General features: G+C 37.4%; 3 long non-coding RNA genes and 1 pseudogene across 5 annotated transcripts; all 4 read left to right on the top strand.

Annotated features, from left to right (window-relative positions):
- The first annotated feature begins 491 nt into the window (after positions 1–491).
- On the top strand, positions 492–5,341 carry LOC147501963 (uncharacterized). 2 transcript variants are annotated; one of them, XR_015221535.1, is made up of 5 exons: positions 492–4,278; positions 4,431–4,551; positions 4,641–4,760; positions 4,847–5,001; positions 5,098–5,341. It is a non-coding gene; the product is annotated as an uncharacterized LOC147501963 (long non-coding RNA). The 2 variants fall into 2 exon arrangements; XR_015221534.1 differs by having other exon boundaries at positions 4,847–5,341.
- A 592-nt stretch (positions 5,342–5,933) lies between these two features.
- LOC147501964 (uncharacterized) lies at positions 5,934–9,260 on the top strand. Its single transcript, XR_015220862.1, has 4 exons — positions 5,934–5,971; positions 6,071–6,117; positions 8,633–8,713; positions 9,201–9,260. It is a non-coding gene; the product is annotated as an uncharacterized LOC147501964 (long non-coding RNA).
- Positions 9,261–9,399: 139 nt separating this feature from the next.
- On the top strand, positions 9,400–10,140 carry LOC147501965 (uncharacterized). The gene is made up of 3 exons (XR_015219911.1): positions 9,400–9,491; positions 9,602–9,758; positions 9,863–10,140. It is a non-coding gene; the product is annotated as an uncharacterized LOC147501965 (long non-coding RNA).
- Positions 10,141–13,455: 3,315 nt separating this feature from the next.
- On the top strand, positions 13,456–17,135 carry LOC147501966 (amidophosphoribosyltransferase 2, chloroplastic pseudogene; annotated as a pseudogene). Its single transcript, XR_015220893.1, has 2 exons — positions 13,456–13,485; positions 14,172–17,135. The product of XR_015220893.1 is annotated as an amidophosphoribosyltransferase 2, chloroplastic pseudogene (transcript).
- Positions 17,136–24,507: the final 7,372 nt, after the last annotated feature.

Consider the following 24,507-nt stretch of genomic DNA (forward strand, 5'->3'; position numbering starts at 1 on the left):
CAGTGTCGGGAATGCTTTGCACTCCAACTTCACATTTGAAACCCAGATCACGAATGTATCCTAATCATTTTAACGTCATACTCACTTTTAGTAATTCCTGATTTCCTGTAATATGTCATTTATTGCTTTGACGATTCTTGACGATATATCATATAGACGCTAAACAGGAGACGCTGATTCTTGAAAAGCTGGGACAACTTGACTCTTAATTGGATAGATAATTTAACTAGTTTAACCACCACCCCTCCATTTTTAACCTTTAACCCACTAGTTAACTTTGGAATGTTTCCAGCGCATGCAAGACTTATGTTCAGACATGAGGTCACTTCGATTGGATTTGTAGCTTTGTTTTTCCATTGAATCATCCATGACAACCTCTGCTATCGTGGACAGTGTCGGGAATGCTTTGCCTCAACTTCACAGAAAACCCAGATCACGAATGTATCCTAATCATTTTAACGTCATACTACGGTGCCTTTAGTAATTCCTGATTTCCTGTAATATGTCATTTATTGCTTTGACGATTCTTGACGATATATCATATAGACGCTAAACAGGAGACGCTGATTCTTGAAAAGCTGGGACAACTTGACTCTTAATTGGATAGATAATAGGGTTAACTAGTATTAACCACCCCCACACACACACACACACACACAAAATACTAGTTAAGCCTAGATACTATCGACAACTGGGAAAGCATCTGACAGTAAGTATATTGCAGTACTGTCACATTTGAAATGTAGAAAATCCAAATCATTAGCCTTTTGGCAAGCTTAATTTTGAGTTGACTATCTAATTGTCATGGCTTTGTAGGATCGCATCGCCTAATGCTGTATTTTTTAGTTGTTTTTCCTCTTTGTATTTTCTTCTTATGTTTTCGTCCTCCTGTATTCTATATGGATCTCCCTTACCTCTTAAACATCTGGGAATTCTTCATTTCAAATTTGTGTAGCTTTGTGGTTCCATTAGTTCAAGAAGATTGATTTGTGTGACTTTCCCTCAGCTTGAAGTAAAATCCAACTGAGAATTCTTAGACTTTACGGTGCCTTGTGAACCATGATATCAGAAGTAACCTTCCTGTAGTGTTGTGGGCTGTTGTTTTGTGGGTATAGTAACTAAATCCTAAGACCCCACTATTTTCTTTTATGCCCGTAGCAAATACCTTTTCTTTTATGCCCATTAATATGCCCAACCATATTAATGCAGCCTATTACAATTTTTTATTGCCCTTCATCCTAAAAGATTCAACTTCTTTGCATTTTTTTCTCCCTTCTCATTTTCAAAACTCTCAAGTCTATTTTCTAATACACAAATAGCATGTGCTATAATAATTTTGATTTGACGTAAATAATTGAGATTCTATGTCATAATTTTTTTTTTTAAAAAATAGTTGTTTATAGTTGAGTTTCAGATAAATACTTGTAGATATGGAGATGCCATCTTATCTTAGATAAGAATATGCCTCATGGAAGAGAAAATGTTTCAAGAGTATACAATTTCTAGAAGTTTTTGTGGCATAGTGGCTGGAGGAGAAGAAGGAAACTAGTTATAACTGGTTTTATTTCAAGTTGGGTTTTTTTGGTGTAGGGTGGACAAGACAGTGTGTAGTGCCTAACACAATTGCAGATTCCAAATTGGGCTGGGCTTATTTGGGGTCTGGCCAACACAATTTGGGGGTGTCAATAATAGGAACCGAAGAAAATAAGGAATTTTTTTAAAAATAAAGGAAAAACCCGGAAGTTTGCTCACAAAGAGTGATTTTTTGCTCCCAGCGGGATTTGCTCCAAGAGCTCCAAGCGAAACAGGAACCAGCCACATGTCTACTAAAAAGAGATTGACAGTTATCAAATTCCTTCTTTAGAAAAAATTTTTTCTGATTTGCCCCCACTAAAAATAGAAATAAATAAAAAGAAAAAGAATTAAAAAAATCTCATTGTAAAATATATAGGAGTTTTTCCCATCATTAGCTAAAGATTTTTTTTATCTTTTTTAGTTTGAAAGAAGTGTCACTAGTTCAGCTATTCAAGTTTTTTATTTTTTTTTTCCAACAATTAAGACCAAAAACTAGATTTTGTAATTGGTTAAGTTTTTTTCTTTTATTTTTTTTAAGGTGGGGGTAAATTAGGAAGCATATATTAAGGTGGAAATTTGATAACTGTTGACCCTTTTCAGTGGACACTTGGTTGGTTCCTGTTCCTTTGGAACTCTTGGAGCAAATCCAGCTTGGAGCAAAAAATCACTCCACAAAGACAGGGTCTGGTTTGTCTTTCTATTTGAAAGGAAAGTGCATCTATACGAGGAAAGAAAGCTCGTTTACGTTGTAAAGATCTCAAGTCATTTCTGCACTCTTTTGCTTCTGTTCGGTAGGTGTTGCTCTTTCAATGGCTACTACTCATTTCTCTTCCCACATGCCATCAAAGACCATTAATACTGAGTAGTTGAGAATGCTCCCAGTGACCCACGTCAGCCCCCCTTTTTTCTCTCAGACTGACACATCATATTTTACATAAAAAAATGAATTCTACGCCCTTTTTTTGGCAATTTCAATTGTTCGTAGTCCAAAATAGATAAAAACCCAAAATAGATAAGTCGATAAAAACCTCATTCTTAAATCTTATCTCCATTCTTAAAACCTGGAATTTTTATATCATCGAATTGGACGAAAGAAAATCACATGGCTTGGGTATCAACCGTTACCTCTCCATTATATACATCGACTTCAACCCCTAATGATTCGAGAACTAATATCATAGTTCTAATGTCAGAAACATTAGGAATGTTATGAAGTTTTGAATTTCCAGAACAACAAAGAGTTCCGGCAAGAACTGCCAATGCTCTTTGACCCGCTAATGTGAACATGACCAGATAGCTTGGAAGTACGGTTGAGTTTTTGGCAAGACGTTCAGCCTCCCAATTCTTTCCGTTCATAAAAAAATCTAATCCAATCCTAAGCTTTTCCTCTGAAATAGCTATGCACTTAGGTTGCTGTCTAATCGCCAAACGAATTTCCTCATCTGACCAGCCAAAACTTCTAAAAATTCCCATTTTCACTTCTCGCTTAGCCTTACACACACTTGACACATCACGAACAGCATAGACAAACATTTTGCTGGAAGGATCAAAACCTATTTCAAGAACTTCTTTGACCGCGTCACTAAAATTATCATTAACATTCTCTTCTCTTGGCAGTAACGTCTTGAGCAGTTGGAAACACGGGATGATTGTGTATTCTAAACTGGAATGTAAAATGTTACAGCATTTTGTAAGGAATTGGCATATGTCAGTGTCAGAAAAACCAACCTGTTTGAGATATTGAATTTTGGGTTCAAGGGTTTGGTCTGGATTGGACAACAGAACCACAGGGAATTTACTGATCATAAATGTGATTTGAGTATTGGTAAATTCATATTTTTGGAAGAGCTTCAAAACTGAGTCAGGATTAGTTGTGCTCTCAAAGTGAACTTTTTTAGCAGCTTTAAGAGCTGCTTCAATGGAGAGACCACATGACTTTTCAAGTTAAAAACCTCTTTCTATACCCTTTTTTCAATTCTTTTGATAGCTTCATGCAAAATTTTAATTTAAACATCTTATTTGTTTCCATGAGCGATATCCATGATCATGACTTGCTAAACCTCAAGCGTAGGAAGTTAGCAAATGAGCAGTGCGGTCTAAGCCTGACAGAAGTTTTCAATAGGAGATTCCGCATTTCATTCAAAGGAGTTATGAGAGAAGGGGCCTTAGCGTGCCTGTAGCAAGGCAAGAGACGGCTCAGTGCTTCACTATCAAACCAGTTCACAAGACCCAGGAGACCACTTTAAGGAGTTCTTGGTAAGACTCGGTATGACGCAACCACATTCAAGAAGCAATCGGAGGAGGAAGCAGTCGTCCATTGGGCAACTCAATCAAGTAAGAGTTCTAAAATGCAATGTCGGGTTCTGGACAAGAGATTTAAGTGCTGTGATAACGAGCTATAAGGGGAAGGTTTACGGATCGAGTGAAAAAACCACTGCTCAAAGTCGACATTGAAGCAACTACATGAGATGGAAAGCTACCCTCCACGTGGGGCAGAGGAGAGGCTCTTAGGCCGGTTAGTTAAAGAAAGGGCCTACGCAGGCAGGAGCTTTGTATTAGGCCAGTCAAGCAGTAGTCGAGGAATGTGAAATCTGTGGTCCTTTATGATCTGAAGAGCCAAGAGTCACAGCTGATTGGAAACGTAAAGAAGAATTCTAAGTTGTATTATCCATCTGTGTTTCATACAAATAGCTTTGTCAGTTGGTAAGGATCGGGATTTAGTCTGTTCTTTCTGTCTTTCTATTTTTTTCATTGTTTTTCGTTTTTGTTTTAATTGCATTATGGTGTGGGCATCAGTTCAATTTTACGTTTCAGTACACTTTGAGAATGATTTGGAGAATGGGTTTTGTATTCAGATTTCTACCTCTATTGGCTTGAAATAGCAATTTAAGCAGGATATTGGAGTGTTCGGATGAACTCCCGGAGGTCCTTTTGTTACCACCAGTTATGATTATGATGCTCCCATAGATGAATATGGTGAGATAAGATTCTTCCGAGAAGTCTGCATGCATTGGTTGCTCATGAATTTTTTTGGTTTTGATTGCTTTAAACTTCACGACTTGCAGGTTTGGTAAGGCAACCTAAATTTGGGCATCTGAAAAATCTTCATATGGGCTATTAAGCTCTGTGAGGGTGCTTTAATTTTTGTCGACCCCGTTACTACTTCTTTAGGAAGCTTCCAACAGGTAACAATTTTTCTAATATCACGAAGTTTTCCACCTGTTCTATCTTGGTAACTCAGTTGTCTTAATCAATCATATATATATTTCAGGAAAGTGTATTCTCCGGAGGTTGTGCAGCCTTTCTCGCGAACTACAATTCCAAGTCTGCTGCCAAAGTTGTGTTCAGTAACAAGCACTATAACTTGCTTCCTTGGTCAATCAGCATCTTCCTGATTGTGAGAATGTAGTCTTTAATACCGCAAAAGTAAGTAGTGTAAGCTATAAAGAAGCTCTGTATAAACCTATTTTAATATCTTAACCAATCAATATATATATCTATTATAATAAAACACAATGGCAGGATAAAGAGAGGTCGGGATCGCGTGGGGATCTGAGTTAGGTGTGCATAGGGATCTGAAGAGAGACACGTGTATGACTTATATCATTTTGAAACCGATTCTAATTCTCAAAGGCATTTAAACAGATTTATTTAATGAATTCAATGTTATAAATTCAATGCATTCATGTATTGGTTGTACATTGGATTCTTAATATTATCAATTTAATTTCATTGGCCCTTATTAATTGATGAGAGAATTGACTCTTAATATTATCAATTTAATTTCATTGGCCCTTATTAATTGATGAGGGAATTCTTTTAATGCAAATTCATTGCAATGCATGATATTATCAAATTTTCGATTACTAAAAAAATAATGGACATAAATCAAATTGCTCTTCTTTCCCATTTGGCTCTTTCCTATTTATTGCATTTAAAACAAAGTTAACGAGTAATTTATGAGTTTTCTTTCTCAAATATATACATTCTAAACACTGACTTCATAATCTAATTTGAATGGGCTTGGGCTTCAACCACACTACACTCTAGCACGATAAATTAAATTGAGTGAGCAAACGATCCAACTTCATCTTCCACTAATAGTATAGTCTAGCGCTCCCACCTTTCAAGCTCTTAAAGAAACGGCATGAGTTAATTTCACAACGACTAATTTCACATCCTCATAAAAATGCCTATCCTCAACGACTAATTTCACAGATACTGTAACTCCTCTCTCTCATTTGGCCTTCCAAAATAACCAATACTTGTTGCTATTAAAACAAAGAATGATTTTTCCCTTTACGTTGCTCCTCTACTCTCAAGATAAAAACTGGATCGTTAAGCCCTCTCACAATTAAGCTAAACTCTCGCTCCAGTTTCGGCATTGTTCAAAGAGGTGCTTTTCTATTACTAATGCCTATTTCTTTACATCACCATCCATCTTTTCTAATTGTTCATTTAACAATTCATGTTCTCTGTTTGTTTCTCGCTCTAGATTTTCGGCCTCGGCTAACCGAACTCTTACTGCCAGGATTCCAACAGGTTCTTTACATGATTCAATTTGCTTTCCTTTCAATTAGTTTTCGATTTCAGACCCTTACCAAATTTGCTATTGCGTGCTATATTTTTTTACTGAAATTGGTCCACAATAATATGATGCATGTAACATTTACGCCATTTTATGTTGATTGCCCATGTGTTCTGAATTCCAATTGAGGTAACTAAATATGTAGCAAAACATTTTGACAGTTTAGTCGTTTATGCATGGCTCAGTTTGGGTTAAGGTGTTTACAGTTTAGTCATTTATGCGTGGCTCAGTTTGGGTTAAGGTGTTTGTGAGATATGTTAAGCGCTGCTGCCGATATCTAAAATCGTAACCAATACCATTTGTAAATGCTAACATACATTGACGTTTTCATGGTCGTTTTCATATCTTGCGGTATGTTTAGTGCTGCCCTAACACACACTGATGTTTTCATGGTAGTTTTCATAACTTGCGGTATGTTTAGTGCTGCGATGCGTTTAGGTTTTCATGGTGGTTTAATATATTTTTGAGTCGTACCACAAGACGTCGAAATAAAACTGAAGAACCAAAATGCGTCCATCAGAAAGGGAACACAAGACGTCAAAATAAAACTGAAGAACCCAAATGCAGCCATCAGAAATGGAAAGAAGTAAAAGTAATCCAAAAATCATATGTTGGCGTCTTTATCATACAGTTTGTAGAGGGTGTACAGTGTATAGTTCTTCAAGATAAAACTGAAAAACCAAAATGCAGCCATCGGAAAGGGAAAGAAGTAAAAGCAATACAAAAATCAGATGTTGGCGTCTTTATTATACAGTTTGTATAGGGTGTACAGTGCACAGTTCAGAGGATACATCATTTGCGGTTTTGAACGTTGGAAAAATCTTTTCGCTAACGGCGACTCCAGTGTCGCACTCGGGTTTACTTGCTTTCTGCGGAAAATGGTTGCCTATTTTTTAGTAATGTTTAAACTTGCCACGATTACTCTGTTTGGATCAGTTGGTCATCTGGTCTTGGGTAATTCAGTTGGTTCAGTTACAGAATTCACGACTTGATTAGTTTAGCCCGGTCTCGAGTCTTGAACAGCAGCTAGCACTAAATTTCACCATTTTTTTTTTAATTCTAAAATGTTTTCCTCTTCTAATCTTAGCGTCACAATATTAATATATTTCCAATCTTGGGTATTTGGGATTCGAGATTGGTCATTGGTTAAGGGAAAGAAGTAAAAGTAATACAAAAATCAGATGTTGGCGTCTTTATTATACATTTTGTATAGGGTGTACAGTGTATAGTTCTCCAAAATAAAACTGAATGACCAAAATGCAGCCGTCAGAAATGTGAAGAAGTCAAAGTAATACAAAAATCAAATGTCGGCGTCTTTATTATACAGTTTGTAGCGGGTGTACAACGTACAGTTCAGAAGATACACCATTTGAGGTTTTGAACGTTGGAAAAAACTCTTCGTTAACGGCGACTTTGATTTCGCACTCGGGTTTACTTGCTTTCTGCGGAAAATGGTTGCCTGTTTTTTAGAATGTTTAAACTTGCCACAGTTACTCTGTTTCGATCAGCTGGTCAGCTGGTCTTGGGTAATTCAGTTGGTTCAGTTAAAGAATTCGCGGCTCGATTAGTTTAGCCCTGTTTTTTAGAATGTTTAAACTTGGGTATTTGGGATTGGTTCAGGGGTTAGAGTGGTCATTGGTTCAGGGGAAGAAGTTAAAGTAATTCAAAAATCAGATGTTGCCGTCTTTATTATACAGTTTGTTGAGGGTGTACAGTGTATAGTTCTCCAAAATAAAACTGAAGAACCAAAATGCAGCCATTAGAAAGGGAAAGAAGTAAAAGTAATCCAAAGATCAAATGTTGTCGTCTTTGTTATACAGTTTGTAGAGGGTGTACAGTGTACAGTTCAGAGGATACATCATTTGAGGTTTTGAAAGTTGGAAAACAGCTTTTCGTTAACGGCGACTTCAATTTCGCACTCGGGTTTACTTGCTATCTGCGGAAAATGGTTGCCTATTTTTTAGAATGTTTAAACTTGCCGCAATTACTCTGTTTCGATCAGCTGGTCTTGGGTAATCCAATTGGTTTAGTTAAAGAATTCACGGCTCGATTAGTTTAGCCCTGTCTCGAGTCTTGAACAGCAGCTAGCACTAAATTTCACCATTTTTTTTTTTTTATTCTAAAATGTTTTCCTCTTCTAATCTTAGCGTCACAGTATTAATATATTTCCAATCTTGGGTATTTGGGATTCAAGATTGGTCATTGGACATTTTTGCATGTGTTATCTGTTTTCTTCGCTACGTTACCAAAAAATATTCTGCACTTAGTAAAAAAAGTCGTGGTTTTTTGTTTGAATGTGGCAACCTACACTTTTTTAATGCGGGTAGTCGAATCTTGAAATGCTAAGTTCTGAATTCCAACTGATGTATCCTCTGAACTGTGCACTGTGCTAAGTAATACAAAAATCAGATGTTGGCGTCTTATTGTTCAATGTTGTTTTGATTTGACTAACATTCATGACTTTTGCAGGAGAAAAAGCTCATGAAAGAAGAAAAGATGAAGCAAGAAGAGAAGTATATGTGGGCTATTGTTGACGGTGTCAAAGAGAAGGTTACCTTTGACTTTGACGTATATAAGCTCTTAGATATTTATTTAAATGTAACATGAATTTTATGCTGGTAATTGCACTTAATTCTTTCTAATAAAATAGGTCTCAGTTTGAGTCATATATAAACTCTGATTAGAAAGAATTAAGATGATGGTGTATATCGAAGTCGTGGTTTGGGGAAATTGGGAACGTAGAATGATAAAAAGCATACACAATTCTCTAGAGTTGGTGTTGTTTAGGGGTTGTGCTTTGTTGCATAGTACATAGTCCCCATTATGGATGGCCATGAGCGGCTGATTATGGTTTTCGTTTGTAATAGCATACATGCACCTAGAGTACTTGCATTTTACCAAAAAAAAAAGGGTGGGGGTGGTGTTTAGTTTTTCCGCTGAAAACGTTTTTTTTTATATGCATATGTAATTTTAGGTACATGCTAATTTATTCAAGGATTACATTTTTTTTTAATGGATGTGACATTCTCAATCTCAGGTTGGAAACTTTAGAGTTGAACCACCGGGACTGTTCCATGGCCGTGGAGAGCATCCCAAGGTTATATACTTTGCTGTTTATAAAATGATTGATTTTTAGAAAAGCATGCGATTAAAAGCTTAGAATGGCTATTAATAAAGTTTATTTTTATCATAGAGGTTATTATATGTAGTCTTATTAGTTTTTATGCTTTCAAATAGGAAAACTGAAAAAGCGCATTCATCCAAGAGATATTACCATCAATATAGGAAAAGGTGCTCCAGTTCCGTAGTGCTCAATACCTGGTGAAAGGTTCCTGAATCCAATTGCATTAAGATTGCACTTATTTTGTGTTTTGAGGTGTGAATGAGGATTTATTCTGTTATCCTTCCAAGGGTTAATTTATTTGGGGTGCCTTGCAGGTGGAAAGAAGTAAAGCATGACAATACCGTTACATGGTTAGCATTTTGGAATGACCCTATCAATCCAAAAGAATTCAAGTATGTATTCTTGGCAGCTAGCAGTTCATTAAAAGGCCAAAGTGACAAGGAAAAATATGAGAAGGCTAGGCTGCTGAAAGTAAATTCTCAACTCATTTCCATGTATTGTTTTTTATGTTTGTTCTTGAGTACTGTTTGTGTGCATATGTGGTAATAACTGTACATTAATCGATATCTGTGCAGGAATACATTGAAAATATAAGAGTAAATTACGCCAAGGATTTCACGAACAAAGATGTTGTGAAGCGGCAAGTGGCAGTTGCTACTTATCTTATTGATAAGTTAGCTCTCAGGGCAGGAAATGAAAAGGTAACTTGTGAATGAATGTGCTTTGGCTTCTTCTGTGATCCATTTTGTTTTGTTATACTTAATTTCTTCTGAGCATTTTCTTATTTTTGAATAATTGATTATTTTCTGATTGGTTTCTTTATAAAGTTACTGCTTAACTTATGGAAACTATGGATATCAAGTTCGGAAACTAAGGGGATGAAACTTTAAGACACGTCAGCCCCTTTTTTTCTCTTAGTAGGACACCTCAGCTTTTCCAAAAATTCGGCAGTAAAAAAATGAAATACTCTATTATCCTTATTTCTCTTTTCTCCCTCTGCCCCTCCTCCAAAGTATTAACTCAAGAAACCCTTGATTTCAAATTATAAGAACAACAAAGCGAAACGCCCGGTTTTTGCTTTTTCTTTGGTTTTTCATTCTTAATTCAATTATATTTATTTCCTCATATGTGACTCCTGTGGATTTCTTCTACAAGAGAAATCATGGTCCAATCCCAGTAGTTGATGATATTTAGTTGATGATATTGACGAGTGTGGGAGGCATTACAGACTACACTTGCGGCCACAATTGCTGCAATGTATGGTGGGAAAATCCATGCTACGTTGAAAAAAACGGCAGGGAGACAAATAAGAGGGCCTATGGCAGTTGCACCACCAAAGATGAGATTGTGGTTCTTGCCGTGGTCCAGTAGACAACTGATTAAGATCAGGATTGGAGTTGCAAGACATATACCGGCCAGAAATCATGAAATTGCAGTCCATTCCAGTGGTCTGAACGAGTAATTGCTAACCTTTATTGATGGAGAAAGAAGATCTTGGTACCTGAAATTGGATCCGTCTATTTCAACAATATTGCTATATTGCTATGTGAATTGAAGTAACAATACGTGAATGTTGTTGCTTGGCTTTTGTTTGTTCAGCACGATAGTTTTTCATCTTATTTACATTATTATTGACACACAAGAAATTGTGTTCTTGGCTTTTTTTACATTTTGATAGTCTACTACTGTCTATACTGCAAGGAAGTTTTCATTCAGGCAAGGCCATTGCTTAGCCATTTCTTAGCTTACAAAACTAGGTCAGGGACTTTAAAGCCGAGTCTTTGGAACCAGCCCATGGTCCGAAGGCTAGGTACCCGAAGTCCGGTCAAATCAGCAATCCCTATCTAGAGAGTCCCAAGAGACTCAAATGTCGATGTCTCACGAAGTCACGAGTGTTGGTGTACTCAAAACCAAATGAGCCTTTGGGTACACAACAAGGCTTCCATCAAGCGTGTTCTAAACTTCTAATCTATACTGAAAATGAAATATAAAATGAAATAAATAATTAATTGTATTTAGAACTCACAGTTTCATTTCTTTTGGGGAATCCTAAAACAATGCCAAATGACTTAATAACTGGAGCTATTACAGAAGGGCCACGGTATTGGCACCCCCATAAATGGGACTTGCACCCCTTTGACCAATTCAACGGTACTAGCACCCCTCCATTAAATACACAAAAAACACTAACGGCAAGCACCTACCGCGGGATTGCACAATCCACGGCATCGGGTTGCCGCGAGATCCTATATCCCACGGAAGGTGGCTGCCGTGGGTTTTTTTTAATTTTTAATTTTTTTAATAGTCACCGTAAAAAAAATTAGTTGTCGCGAGATGATTTTGATTCTAAAATTGCAATATGTGCATGCATCATAAAACATAAATGTAGATTTGATTGTCATCAAATAGAAGTATTGAGAAAATGCATACTACAACAATAAAAATATTCAAGTATAATATAGATGCTCAGCATGAACCAGTATGTTACATACTCACATCTTCCTTTTTCGGTTCCAAAAAAACTAAAATGTGCTTGCACGCAATTGTAAAAAAGTTACAAACGCACTCATAACTTTTCGAAGGACATAGAACATACTAAAAACACCTATGAAGGGTTGGAACTATACCCAGACTAAACAAAGATTTTTGAAGATTATAGATCATCATATGCAGGCCAAACCCCATTTTGATAAGACATCAAAAACAAAATGGCTTTGAGCTTTTCAGTTAGAAAATTCCGCACAAGCAGAATTTTTTCGTGATTTTTCAGCCCAATTTCAGGTTTGTGACCCTCCACATCGAGCTATACCACTCTAATGCCTCTTGTTTCTCTGCATATTTTAATAATCAACTGAGATGAGTTTAAGGTAGCCACATGGATCAACTCATCGACAAAACTTAATTTTCCAAATATAGTATTTTCTATGTCCAAAGAAGAGATATATGTACAGTATATTACTAAAAATTGACTTTTGCCCAGTTGGTGAAGTATGAGTACCACATGACCTCCGACTTTATTCAATTAAATAATCCTAATTAAATAATTAACTCTTTATAGACTTGATCCGTCAGTAACTTTGTGGAGAAATTTAGATATTGACCTAACGTCCACATCTGTGATGAATCAAAGATTAAGGTTTTCTAATACTTTGAGCTATGGAATGGAATAGGAATTACTGTGACTTGATTTGTAATGTTGTGATTGGATATAGAGTTGATAATCACACTAACATGCACACTTTTGTAGATGTGTCAGTAAATAATCATGGTTATCTTACTTTGTAATCCAACTAATTCATAGTAATTGTGCTACAGGTATGGGACAGTTACAAAGACATAGTCACAATATAGGAGATTATACACTGCTTTTGTATTGAATGTTTCATTGTAAAATGTGTGTTGAGACTTGGGATTCTGCTCTCAAATATATCTTTTATAAATTGTAAAATTGTATATACATCTAGGTAACTAAAGAGTCATTACGAAGTTTCATCGATTTTCATTATTTCTATGTATAGAACTCCGAATGTAAATAAATGTCATTAAATCATTGATTGTCGTCACAACACAAACAATTGTGTATTAACTTCTGTTTAGTTTGTTTAATGATTAAAATAGGATCTCGATTCTTATTTATAACTATTATGATGCATTAGTATGTAGGAGTATCCGCATTACATAATTGAAATGTCGTTAGCCATTTGTTTTTTAAGAGCAATCTGTGGCATATCACTTATATGCCCACTTGCTCAGTTTCCCTTGAATAGTTCTTTGTATGTTATTCCCTACTCCATTGGTCCTCTAAATGATCTTCTGTTGAGTGGACCTTGGAAGAAGTCAATTTTAGATACAAGTAGTGGTTCGATATAATTCTAAGATTGATATCCGGATTTACACTCACAAAACTTGGCAGACAACTCATCCATACATTAATTGGGACTGAAAATCCAATTTATCTGCATATCAAACAGACTATAAAATGTGTTCCTGAAGATTGAGCTCTCAAGAAATCGACTCTTTTGGCTATCGATCGGTCGGTCAACATTGTACACGATCCTTTCTTGGGTGGGGAGGACTTTGACAATGTCATAGTGGAGTATTTGGTGAGTGAGTTCAAATGCATTCATGGGATTGATGCTACAATATAATCGCCAAGTTAGCTGTCCAAATGCTTCGTCAAGCAGTTGAGAAAGCTAAGGTAGGACTCTCATCTAGATTTGAAATTGACATCGATTTGTCTTTCACTACTGCTGATGTATCAGCCAGAAAAGATATATGTACGATTTACACTTACTAGATCAAGGTTTGAGAGCTTGCAATCCCTTCAAAAATATTAGAAAAACATAAACCCTTCAAACAAAATATCGAATGAATCATTTGCTATCAATATACATATATTATTTATTCAAGTGGACTTTAGGTTTTTGAGTAATTAGCTATCTATGCAGCAAGTCCGGCCATAGGCCGGGCCAAATGGCTAGTCTCTAGTAAAAACCCATCTTTCTTTATCTTCTATAAATCCATTATTTTCTACTAGCAAACTGACACGTGGCTACGCCACGTGAGCGGGCAGTTTTTTTGGGCAGTGGTAATGCTGTAATTGTTCACAAAAAATGAGGGCAATGTTTCAATTTCGAAAAGAGGAGTCCACGTGTCAGCTTTTTGGACAGTGGCAATATTGTAAATATTTGCAAAACTGAGGATAATGTGCTAAATCAAGGGGGAAACGTCTAAATTTTACCGGTCAAATACCGGTCTTACCCTTCCATAACATATCTTATTTACGTATTTACCTTTTAATAATAATTGTAATAACCAAATATGTTCAGGGGTATAAGAGAAAAATATCACTGTTCATGAGACAGTTTTCTTTAAAGTAGTTAGATAAAGCGTTCGTCTTTCCAAAAAGTCTCTTCTCCTAAGACCCCACTTCTTCAATCTCTCTCATTGTCCATTCATAACCACGCCTTCAATCTACACTCAACTTTGAATAATGCTGTCATTGCAACGTACCAAGATGATGGTAGTGTGAAAAGCATTCAAGGTGACTATGAGGAAAGAAAGTTCAATGAGGAATGTGGTGTTGTGGCTGTGTATGGCGACCCTGCTGCCTCCCGCCTTTGCTGCCTCGGTCTTCATGCCATACAACATCGAGGCCAAGAAGGCGCAGGTATCGTTACTTCTCATAATGGTAAAGTTCTTAAACCTGTCAAAGATATTGGTCTAGTTTCGCAGGTCTTCAATGAATCAGAACTCAATGAACTTCCTGGAGAGGTGGGAATCGGGCATGTTAGGTACTCTACTACTGGCACCTCCACACGTGAAAACGTACAGCCTTTACGTGCTGAATGTAAGTTTGGTGCTGTTGCTGTTGCCCACAATGGTAATCTTGTGAATTATAATAAACTCAAAAAAATGATGCAACAAAATGGATGTATTTTCGAAGCCAGCTCCGATACTGAGGTTGTTCTTCACTTGATTGCATTGTCCAAAGAAACTAGTTTGATTCCTAGGATTATAGATGCTTGTGAACAGCTTGAGGGGGCTTTTTCAATGGTGCTTCTTACAGAAGACAAATTGGTTGCAGTGTGTGATCCACGTGGTTTTAGGCCTTTAGTTATCGGACGGAGGAGTAATGGGTCGGTTGTTTTCGCATCAGAGACCTGTGCTTTTGAATTGATGGATGAAACCAGGAGAAGTCATAGTAGTTGACAAAAACAATATACAGTCGTTTTGCTTGTCCCCCAAAGGCAAAACAAGTTTTTGCACCTTTGAGCTTATATGCTTCTCACAGCCCGAGTCTGTTGTCTATGATCATTCTGTTTACGAATTCAGAAAACAAGCTGGGGAGATACTAGCTACTGAATACCCAGTCGACTGCGACATTGTTATACCAATTCTAGATTCTGGTTGCATCTAAGGCTGGAGTCCCATACGAAATAGGACTAAGACGCCGAGCGAATTCCAGTAGGACTTTTATTAAGCCTACACAGAAGAGTAGAGACTCTGGGGTGAAGCATAAGCATGCTCCAATTAAAGCGGTCTTGGAAGGGAAGAGAGTGGTGGTTGTGGATGACTCAATTGTGAGGGGTACAAATGCGTCGAAACTTGTCAGAATGATCAGAGAAACTGGCGCTGTGGAAGTGCACTTGAGGATTGCGTGCCCACCTGCCATCTCGGCATGTTATTATGGAGTGGACATACAGAGCTCCGAGGAGTTAATAGCGACTGGGAAGACTGTTGAAGAAATCAGGCAGTTAATAGGATGTGATTCACTGGCTTTCTTATCCATGGAAAACTTAAAGAACTCGTTAGGAAACGGTTTTTGTTATGGTTGCTTAACCAAGGACTACCCTATACCGCCATGTGACGAGTGATGCCTAAGATTAGTGAGTTTGTGACTAGTTGTTTGAAATGGAGAGGAATTGTCTATGGTGCAATGGTAGGTAGAGGTGCGGCCAAATGTAGTTAGGTTCTGTTTTGATATCCTTTTCTTTTGGATCAATGCTGATGGGATAGTACTGTGGTGGAAACATACGGATATCTGAAAATCAGTATGCTTATCCGAGTGCATCTAGTTTACCGAGTTTAAATTCAAGAAATAGCAACAGCTTGAACTGTATGGCTTCATTGGTTGAGCGGGCTTCGAGTCTTCAACTACATTGCGGTCGATGGTTCTCAACCTGATAAACTGTCTAATTGATGATTTTCTTTAGATACGCTGAGTAGATTCTGTAGTGAAAGACTGAAAGGAGACCCAACTGCAGTATCAATAACTATTTTTATTAACCTGGAGACAAGTTATTTCGGTCGATGATTCCTTAATTTGGCAAACTGGCTTCTAGATGCATTTGGCAATAGTTGACATTGTACAACAATTTTATCCTAACTGAAAAGTCATGGAGAAGAGTGTATCGGCCAAATTCATGACTATCAGGATGACACGTCTCATGGACGGAGGTAACATAAGGTACCAGGGAGAGAGAGCATCGGATCCAGTCTGCGAAACATTAAAGGGACGTGGACTCCAGAGAGACATAGTGGCAAGGAGGGATTTAGTGACTCAAAAAGATGCAAGATAGTGAAACCGGAGTCAGGTGTACATTATCCAATCTGCGATAAATAATGCGAGAGGTGGACAGTTAGAAAGAGAGAGAGCGGTTACGAGAAGAAGAAAAGGAGATGAGAATAGAAAAAAAAAAAAAAAAAAAAAAGAGGAGGAGAGAGAGAGAGAGAAGAGGTAAGGAGAAGAGACAAGTGATCTTATAGGTTGTAATAACAGTGTATACATTTTGGTGCCGTCTGTGGGGACGCAAGAGAAAATGGCTACTGTAGTGAAAATGAGAGTAGGGAGACCTAAGAAAGCAATGGTTAGAGAAACGGCCGAGGAAACAGAGCATAGAAGTGGAAAGGGTAGGAGAAGAAGGAGTATGAGAGGAAGAAGTATCTAACGCGCTTGACGACGGAGATAGTTACTTCTTCAGAGGAGATAACTTAAGAAAAGAGAGAGAACTTGATCCCCCCCGAAGTCGGGGTACGAGGGGGCAGCCTAAAAATGGGTTTAAATTTGAAAGGTTCAAAAGAGAGAGAGTCTCATTTTCGAGAAGAGACAGAGGAGATTGGAGGTGTGAGGTTAAAGGGTACAAACTGGATTCACACAAAGAGTATGAATTTACGTTTTTGAAACAGGTAAAGTGGATTGACCACGAAGGTGGTGATTTTGTGGTTGGTTGTTTGATATGGAGGCTGAAGATCTATGGATAAATGCTTGGATCAGTTAATAAGTTAGTGAATGTTTTTAAATCATGCATTGTGAGAATGACTCATCAATATGGGTTTTATCTTTTTGATGTTAGACTATTTTAATCTATTCGTGTTCGATTTTTATCTAATACAACTGCACAGGTAGCACCTTCATAAAAACTAGCTTCAGCTTAAGGCATTTTAATCCTAACTAGTTTCGTCCAAAAAAAGAACTATCAATATAATATACAAAATCCTCATGTAAAAGCTCAAGAAAATGAAGCAAGCAGCGAAGAGCGAGCATGCTAACTGTATTAAGCAACAAGCTTTAAGAGATAAACTCCATAGTTTAAGCTGTTTGCTGCAATAACAAATTACAAGCTTTGTGTTCATGAACGCAGAGAGAAAAATCTTTCCCATATGCGTGATTGCCTTGAACCATAAATAGACTTTCATATAAGCTCAGCAGTGCTGTCCCGGCCCATCCCACAATGCACATAAAGGTTTGGCAAACCCATAAGGGCATTTCCAATGGGGAGTGTATACCATAGGTAATAGTGTATTAGTTAATAGAGAGGGTGGGGAATTCTCCCTCTCGTTATTAGTTAATAAAAAGTCCAGGCGACACTCGAACTGATGTCTGAGTGAAATAATTTTCGGACGTCACTTGGAGTAACGTCTCTTTCTAATTCTAAAGTAATTTTTTAACTCGGACGTCACTTTAAATTAAAAGGAATGTCCGAGTTTAAAATCTATTTTTTTTACACTTCTCCATTAGGAGTGTGGATATTTATAAGTTATACAATAGTATACAATTAGAGGTGTAAAATTCTAATGGCACCTACGTGGAGCCTAAGTGGAGGTATTTTACACCCCCCATTGATGCCCTCACTCAAACTAACGACTAACGAGGGCTTCACAATTTGAAGACCCATGGTGTGTCATGTGTACTTGAACAAGTGTGGTCGTATTGTTTTCCAAGACATTTCTGCCATAAACTCATAGCACAATGGAGGATTGGAGGATCAAGAATTAAGATGACGAAAATATGCTTCGTGCCTCTTCATGCATGTTGTGAGTTGATAGAATGATAGATTGATACATAGGCATAAATGTTTTACATACTTCACGCGTCTTCAGCATTTATATGCTGATTTTCTCCTAAAATTACGATCATTCAAAGATTGTTTCTCTTGTACGTCCATTCTTTTGGAAGAAAAAAGAATTTCAATGGTTTAATTTGAAATTTTGAATTTACTGTTGCAATTTGGGCAGGTCCAGTCCCTTCCTAGCAGGCATACTTGTAACTTTTGATTGGGTATCAGCAGTTACCGCCGATAACATGAGATTAATTAGTGGGCTTCGACTTCAGGTTAAGGTGTAAGCCATATGTAATTCTTTGATAGCCCAGCCTAATAAAGTCTTCTAGCTATAGTCTGGCTCTCTGGGCCAACCTAATCTGCTCGAAAGTTCATGCTCCATTGCTCCCTCATAGCAACAGGGCTTCAAACAATAGTCCTATTAGGGGTGTAAAAAAAACACTCAAACCCTCGGCCCGGCCCATGGGTCGAAAAACCTTCAAATTAAAGCCCTAATACAATTTGAGGGCCGGTCCGGCCCTCACATTTTGAGGAGAGGGCTAGGGCCTAGATATAAAAGCATGAGGGTGGCCCTCAACTTGACTCTCAAAAGCCCTCACAAAGCCCGCATTGAGACCCTCACAATTTTTCTATGTAATTTTATTTAGATTTTGTAAAAACGTAATTGTATAAATACAAAAATGAAAAATCAAGTGCCTTGTGTAGGCTCCTTCAACGTTACATGAAAAATCTAGTTTAAAGTAACAATTCCATTGTCGGGATATGAACTCGGGTCACTTCTCTATGTATAAGCAAGAATAAAATATAAATCAAAGTAATGTGATATAATCATTGGTATATGATAATGAAGTTTTTAATCAACTTCAACTAATCAAACACAATTATCCTATAACCTACAACACCACATTGTATTTTTTGTCTCATATACATTTTTTATTGATTCATGGACTACATTGACACATAGAACCTAAGAACGAACTTTTGAATTTTATTATCTTACAAATTTTTGCCAAATTATTAATTAAGTACTTTAGCCAAAGTCGATATTGAAAAAAACTATTATTTAAATATGATAATTAATTTATTGCGAATCAATTTAACAAGATTATACTATAAATAAAAAGTTTAAGAGAATAATCAAACCGGTCCTCTAACCCGACTCTCAATTCTTTAAGGAGAGGGCTGAGGTGAGGGTTAGGGCTTTATAATTTTAGCATTGGCCCTCATAGGGCCGCCTTAGGACTGTCAATGGATCATTTTGGGTCGAATTTTGGAAAATCCAAAACCAAACCGATAAGATAATTGGGTACCTGAAACCGAACCGATAATATTATATTTCATCTGAAATCAAACCTAACCGATAAGATATATTACAAACCGAAACTATAAATTCAACTAAATCCTAAATCAAATCAATTAATTGTAGCCTATACAAAATTAATCATAAATATTACTAAAATGTCATCTTATCGGTTCAGGTTCATATCGACTTGGTGGAGGGCAAATTTGAAACTAAAGATTGGGTTGGTTTTGGTTCGGTGGCGGGCAAACTAAATTTCCAAACCCAAACCATTTTTATTGGTTTGGTTCGGATCGGTTATCGGGTTACCAAAAACCATTGACAACCCTACCCGCTCTCACTACATTAGAGGGCCAGCCCAGCCCGACCCTCAAACCATACGGGCTTCATGGTTTGAGGGACAACCGGCTTGGCCAAACCCGTTTTACAACCATAGGGGTGTGCAAGAGCTGGTTCGGTTTGTTTTTGGGCTAAAACTGATATCCGAACCGATTTTATAGGTTTATAGGTGTTACTAAAATCGAACTGAACCGTCACTCTATAATTAACCTACAACCTTGAGGGGTAGTACAACTGGTCCAAGCTTGGGTTTGCTTTTCATTGGTCACTAGTTTGATTCTCCTCAGTGCCACTGGCAAGGTAGTAACCCAATCGAATTTCCAACCAAAGCCCCGGGATTAGTCAAGGTGAGCGTAAACTGACTTGGGAATCCGGTTAGCAAAAAATAAATAGTTAACTTACCCGAAACCAAGCCGACCTATTTCCACAACTAATCTGACTGACTTTAACCGAAACCACCGAACCAAAAATGATTGAAGAATATTTTAGTAGGTTATAAGTAAAAAATCTACTTTAGTAATTTTTTTAGTAATTTTGGTATATATGGTTCGGTTCAGTTATATTTGGTTTTTAGTTCTACAAACCGTTAACCAAACCAAGCCTATTAGTTTTCTAATTTTTTTAACCTAACCGAACTGATTAAAGACAGATAACCAGCCCAACTCACTTGGTTCGGTTTGAACGGTTTTGATGGTTATCTGCATACCCCTACTGCGTAGTGTGCTGGCTTGATAGTGGAATTGAATTTAACCTATTTTTTTTCTAAACTATCGAATTGTGATATCTCCTTTCGTGGACATCAAGTTCATATAATAGTTTTCATTGATGATGCAAGTGGAACCAATTTGTTTTTTGCTCCGAAAATCACATGGATTTGAGCTCACATCGATTGGCGATTGAGATGAAATGTTGGAGAATACACCTTGGATCTAGACGGAATCTAACATCCCGTCCGAATTTAACAAGTTAGTCACTATTTCGGTGGAAGGTTTCACCTTGTTTTGAACTGGGAATAAAAGTCACGGGTTTTTCACCCCTTGCATTGCACAGCCTTTTTGGTCCCAACCCGGTGACTATAGTCACAAACCCCCCAAAACCCCCTGCATTGCAAATGCTCTTAGCAGCCCGTATAACCCCCCTTGGACTTGCTTAAGCGTATTAGCTTTTTAGCCGCCTCAAACGCTTAGAATTTTCACTGTGGGCTGGGCCCCACTACAACATAAATGGCATTTCCCATCACTTAAAAAGTGATGTCAAAAGTATAAGACATCACTTTTGAGAGTGTTGTGAATGGTGGCGACGTGAAAAGTTAGAGTTTTCCACATCACTTTTTAAACGATGTCCACAAGTGATGTTACTTCACATCACTTTTTAATTGATGTCCACAAGTAATCTTATAACTTTGCATCACTTTTTAATCGATGTCCACAACTGAAGTTATAACATTTAACATCACTTTTCATTTAGATTCTAAATTACTTGTAAAGTGATGTGAAATAACTCTATAAATCACTTTAAAAGTGATGTCCCATTTATCAAAATAAAAAATAATAATAAAAAAAAAACAAAATTGCCAATATAATCCCAATATAATACCATTTTCCTGGTCATTTATCATCAAATAAAAATGAAATGTATTTTAAAATCACATTTAAACAGTTATGAGGTAAACCTTAAAATAACCGAATCCAAATAACCACAAGTAAACCTTAAAACATGAAAGTCGGAAACATAAGTGTGTAGAGCAGTCAACACAGTGTCAAAATCATAATAAGAACATATCGCATGACAACCAAAAGTACGATGGGAAAACCCCAACTTGATAATTAACACCTTATAGCTTGTCCTCAAATTTGGAGAGAGGTATCATTTGCTCCTTCAAGCCCTTCCTCATATGAATTTCAGACACAAGGGTTGCTGCTTGCTTGCGACCCAGCCTCCAAAGGGTCTGAGGACGTCATGTCCCAATGATCAAACACACACTGTGGGAAGGCCTGTCCGGATGTTGCAGCTCTGAGTGGACCGGAGAACCCAAATGACTCAATGACTAGCGAGTACGCTTTGATGTTATATAATGGACTAATGGAGTACTTGGCCTCTGCATCTCCTCAAAGACATGCCCATGTTTCTGATTCAAAACACCATAAATGCCACCAAGTGCCTGCTCTGGGGCCTAGATCTCGACCATGTAAACAGGCTCCAATAGCCTTGGCTTGGCAGTAATCTGTGAAGCAAAGATGACTCTCCTTGTTGTTGGAATGACCTGACCACCACCTCTGTGAATGGCATCAGCATGGAGCATGACATCACATACCTCAAAGCAAATACCCCTCATGTTCTTCAGATAAATAACCCTCCGCCTATATAGCCAACCAGTTTTTCAGATATGTACTTGGCAAGAAACGCATCTCCCAGAATAGCCACAAAAGTTGCAATTAGGTGCTCAGCAATTGCTTCGCCAGCCACACTCCAAGGAGACTGTACAACACCTAGAGCAATTGTTTAACTGCGGCTGGTAGTATAGAATATATATTTGTTGTATGAATTAGGAAATATATATTTCGAAAGGAAGACATATAGCTAGAGACCACTGGTAATGTAAGAAAACAAGAAGAAGACGGAACTTTATGCTGATCTATGATAAAATAGATGGGAAATATATATACTAAAAAGAAAGGCATCATGTCTAGGAATAGAAATTTAAGTCACAGAAACAGGTTCTTTGCATCATCAGACATACAGTTGAGACTTGACTCGAACCACCAAGATGGTAAACTTCCATACAATTTGTTCTATGACAAATCTCTACACATAACAATATATGCAAGGTAATTATGCATCTGATACAAATAATAAAGGATGAAAAGTATGAATACTCCCCGCAAGTAAATTGAAATTATCTTTGTAAATGCAATCAAGGAACCATAGGGCATAGACAAGATTCCTTATTGTCTTAATAAGAATAAGAACAAGGACTTACGCGATTGATAAGCCTTCTCATCGCGAGAAACCTCGCTAATTGCGGGGAGGAATGATACCGAGAAAGCTATTGTTTCCAAGAATCCTGCCCATTGCAACAATTAGAGGGTAAATAAATAACATGAGATCCCAGTCAGCACAAAGGGGTAAAAAAGTAATCCTATTTATCTGTTTCTTACAAATAAGAGAGGGAATTCAGATTGAAAAGGGAGCTTGGGATTTGTCCAGTTAAATTGTTGAAGCTGAAATCCCTAAAGAAGAAGTGGAAAGCTTCAAACAACATCAAGAAACTAAGACAATGGTACTTGAATGGAAGTATGTTTCTTCAATGAAAACCAGAAGGATTTGTTTTTAATGTACATGAATATGTAAATGAGGGTTTGTGTAGGTAACAATGCGGCAATAAAAAATGTCTTGTCCCCGATTTCAGAAACAAAAATCAATGTGAATGCGGCAGTGAAACCTGACTTTGCAATTGCTTTTAAGATTGATGAAGGACTCCCTTTTGCAAAAGCAATCAGCGAAAATGCTAGAGCACATCCAAGTAATACAATAACTATGGAAACAAAATATGGAACTTGTATGAGAGGCTTCTCCCTGCAAAAACATTAGTGTGTCTGAGTAAGGTTAATTTAAGTACAAAAAAAATTGATTCCCACTAGCAAACATATGACACGCTTAAGCTGGCATACATACATGAAGTACAATTTTGTTCAGGGAAAAGGTATATGGAACAGTGTCCAATTAGTAAAACTTATCCATTGTTAGAGCATTTGCAATGCAGGTGATAGAGGGGGGTTTGTGAAAACTATCACCTAGTTGGGTCCAAAAGTGTTGTGCAATGCAGGGTGATAAACTCGGTGATAGTTTTCCCCAGTTCAAAACAAGGTGAAACCTTCCACCGAATTTTTCACTGACTTGTTAACTTCGGACGGGATGTTGGATTCCGTCTCGTGTGTGTTTTTTTTTATAAAAAAATGGGTTTTTTTTTCGGACGGGATGTTAGATTCCGTCTCGCATGATTTTTCGACTTTTTTCGGGTTTTTTTAAATTTCAGACGCGATATGATGTCTCATTCCGTCCGGAGTGTTTTTTCAATTTTTACGTCTAGACGGAATCCAACATCCCGTCCGAGATATTTTTTATCACCTTTGCATTGCACAGCTTCACCTTGTTTTTCACCGGGTTAGTGAAAAGAGAGTGAATAAGTGATGAGGTGGCGGTGATAGAGGGGGGGGGGGGAATTATCACCTGCATTGCAAATGCTCTTATGAACATGTGGTTCTCCATTGTATGAGTCGATTTCCAAATGGAAAGCCAACAAACGCAAAAGTAAAACTTAGAAATTGGACTTACGGTTTAGATATATCTTTAGCAGGAAGAGTGCCCTTCTGGTTGTTGTTTTCCTCTCTTCCATCAAATCCCCCAGACCCAATACTAATATTAGACGCTTGAGCTCTAAATGTGCCCCGAACTAAACTCAGCCTCGATGGTTTCCTGTATCTCAATGAAGGAGATGTTTTAGTTGTTGATAAATTAGTAGAACAAGGCAACCATGTTAAAAAGATGGAAAATATTGAGTAATTTTGGTTACCTGAGGGATGGGAGAATGAGAAAACAAAAGGTGGTCGAGGAGACTAGAGAGAGATTAAGCAGGAAGAAGAAAAAGGGCATAGCCGCTGTCCATGGATATTCTTGAACCAAAACCCTTGAGAGAAAAAAAAATGGGTCGTGACATTTTGGTTTAATTGACCCGGGC

The sequence above is a fragment of the Coptis chinensis genome, chromosome 4, assembly GCF_015680905.1.
Source record: "Coptis chinensis isolate HL-2020 chromosome 4, ASM1568090v1, whole genome shotgun sequence".
Classification (NCBI taxonomy): domain Eukaryota; kingdom Viridiplantae; phylum Streptophyta; class Magnoliopsida; order Ranunculales; family Ranunculaceae; genus Coptis; species Coptis chinensis.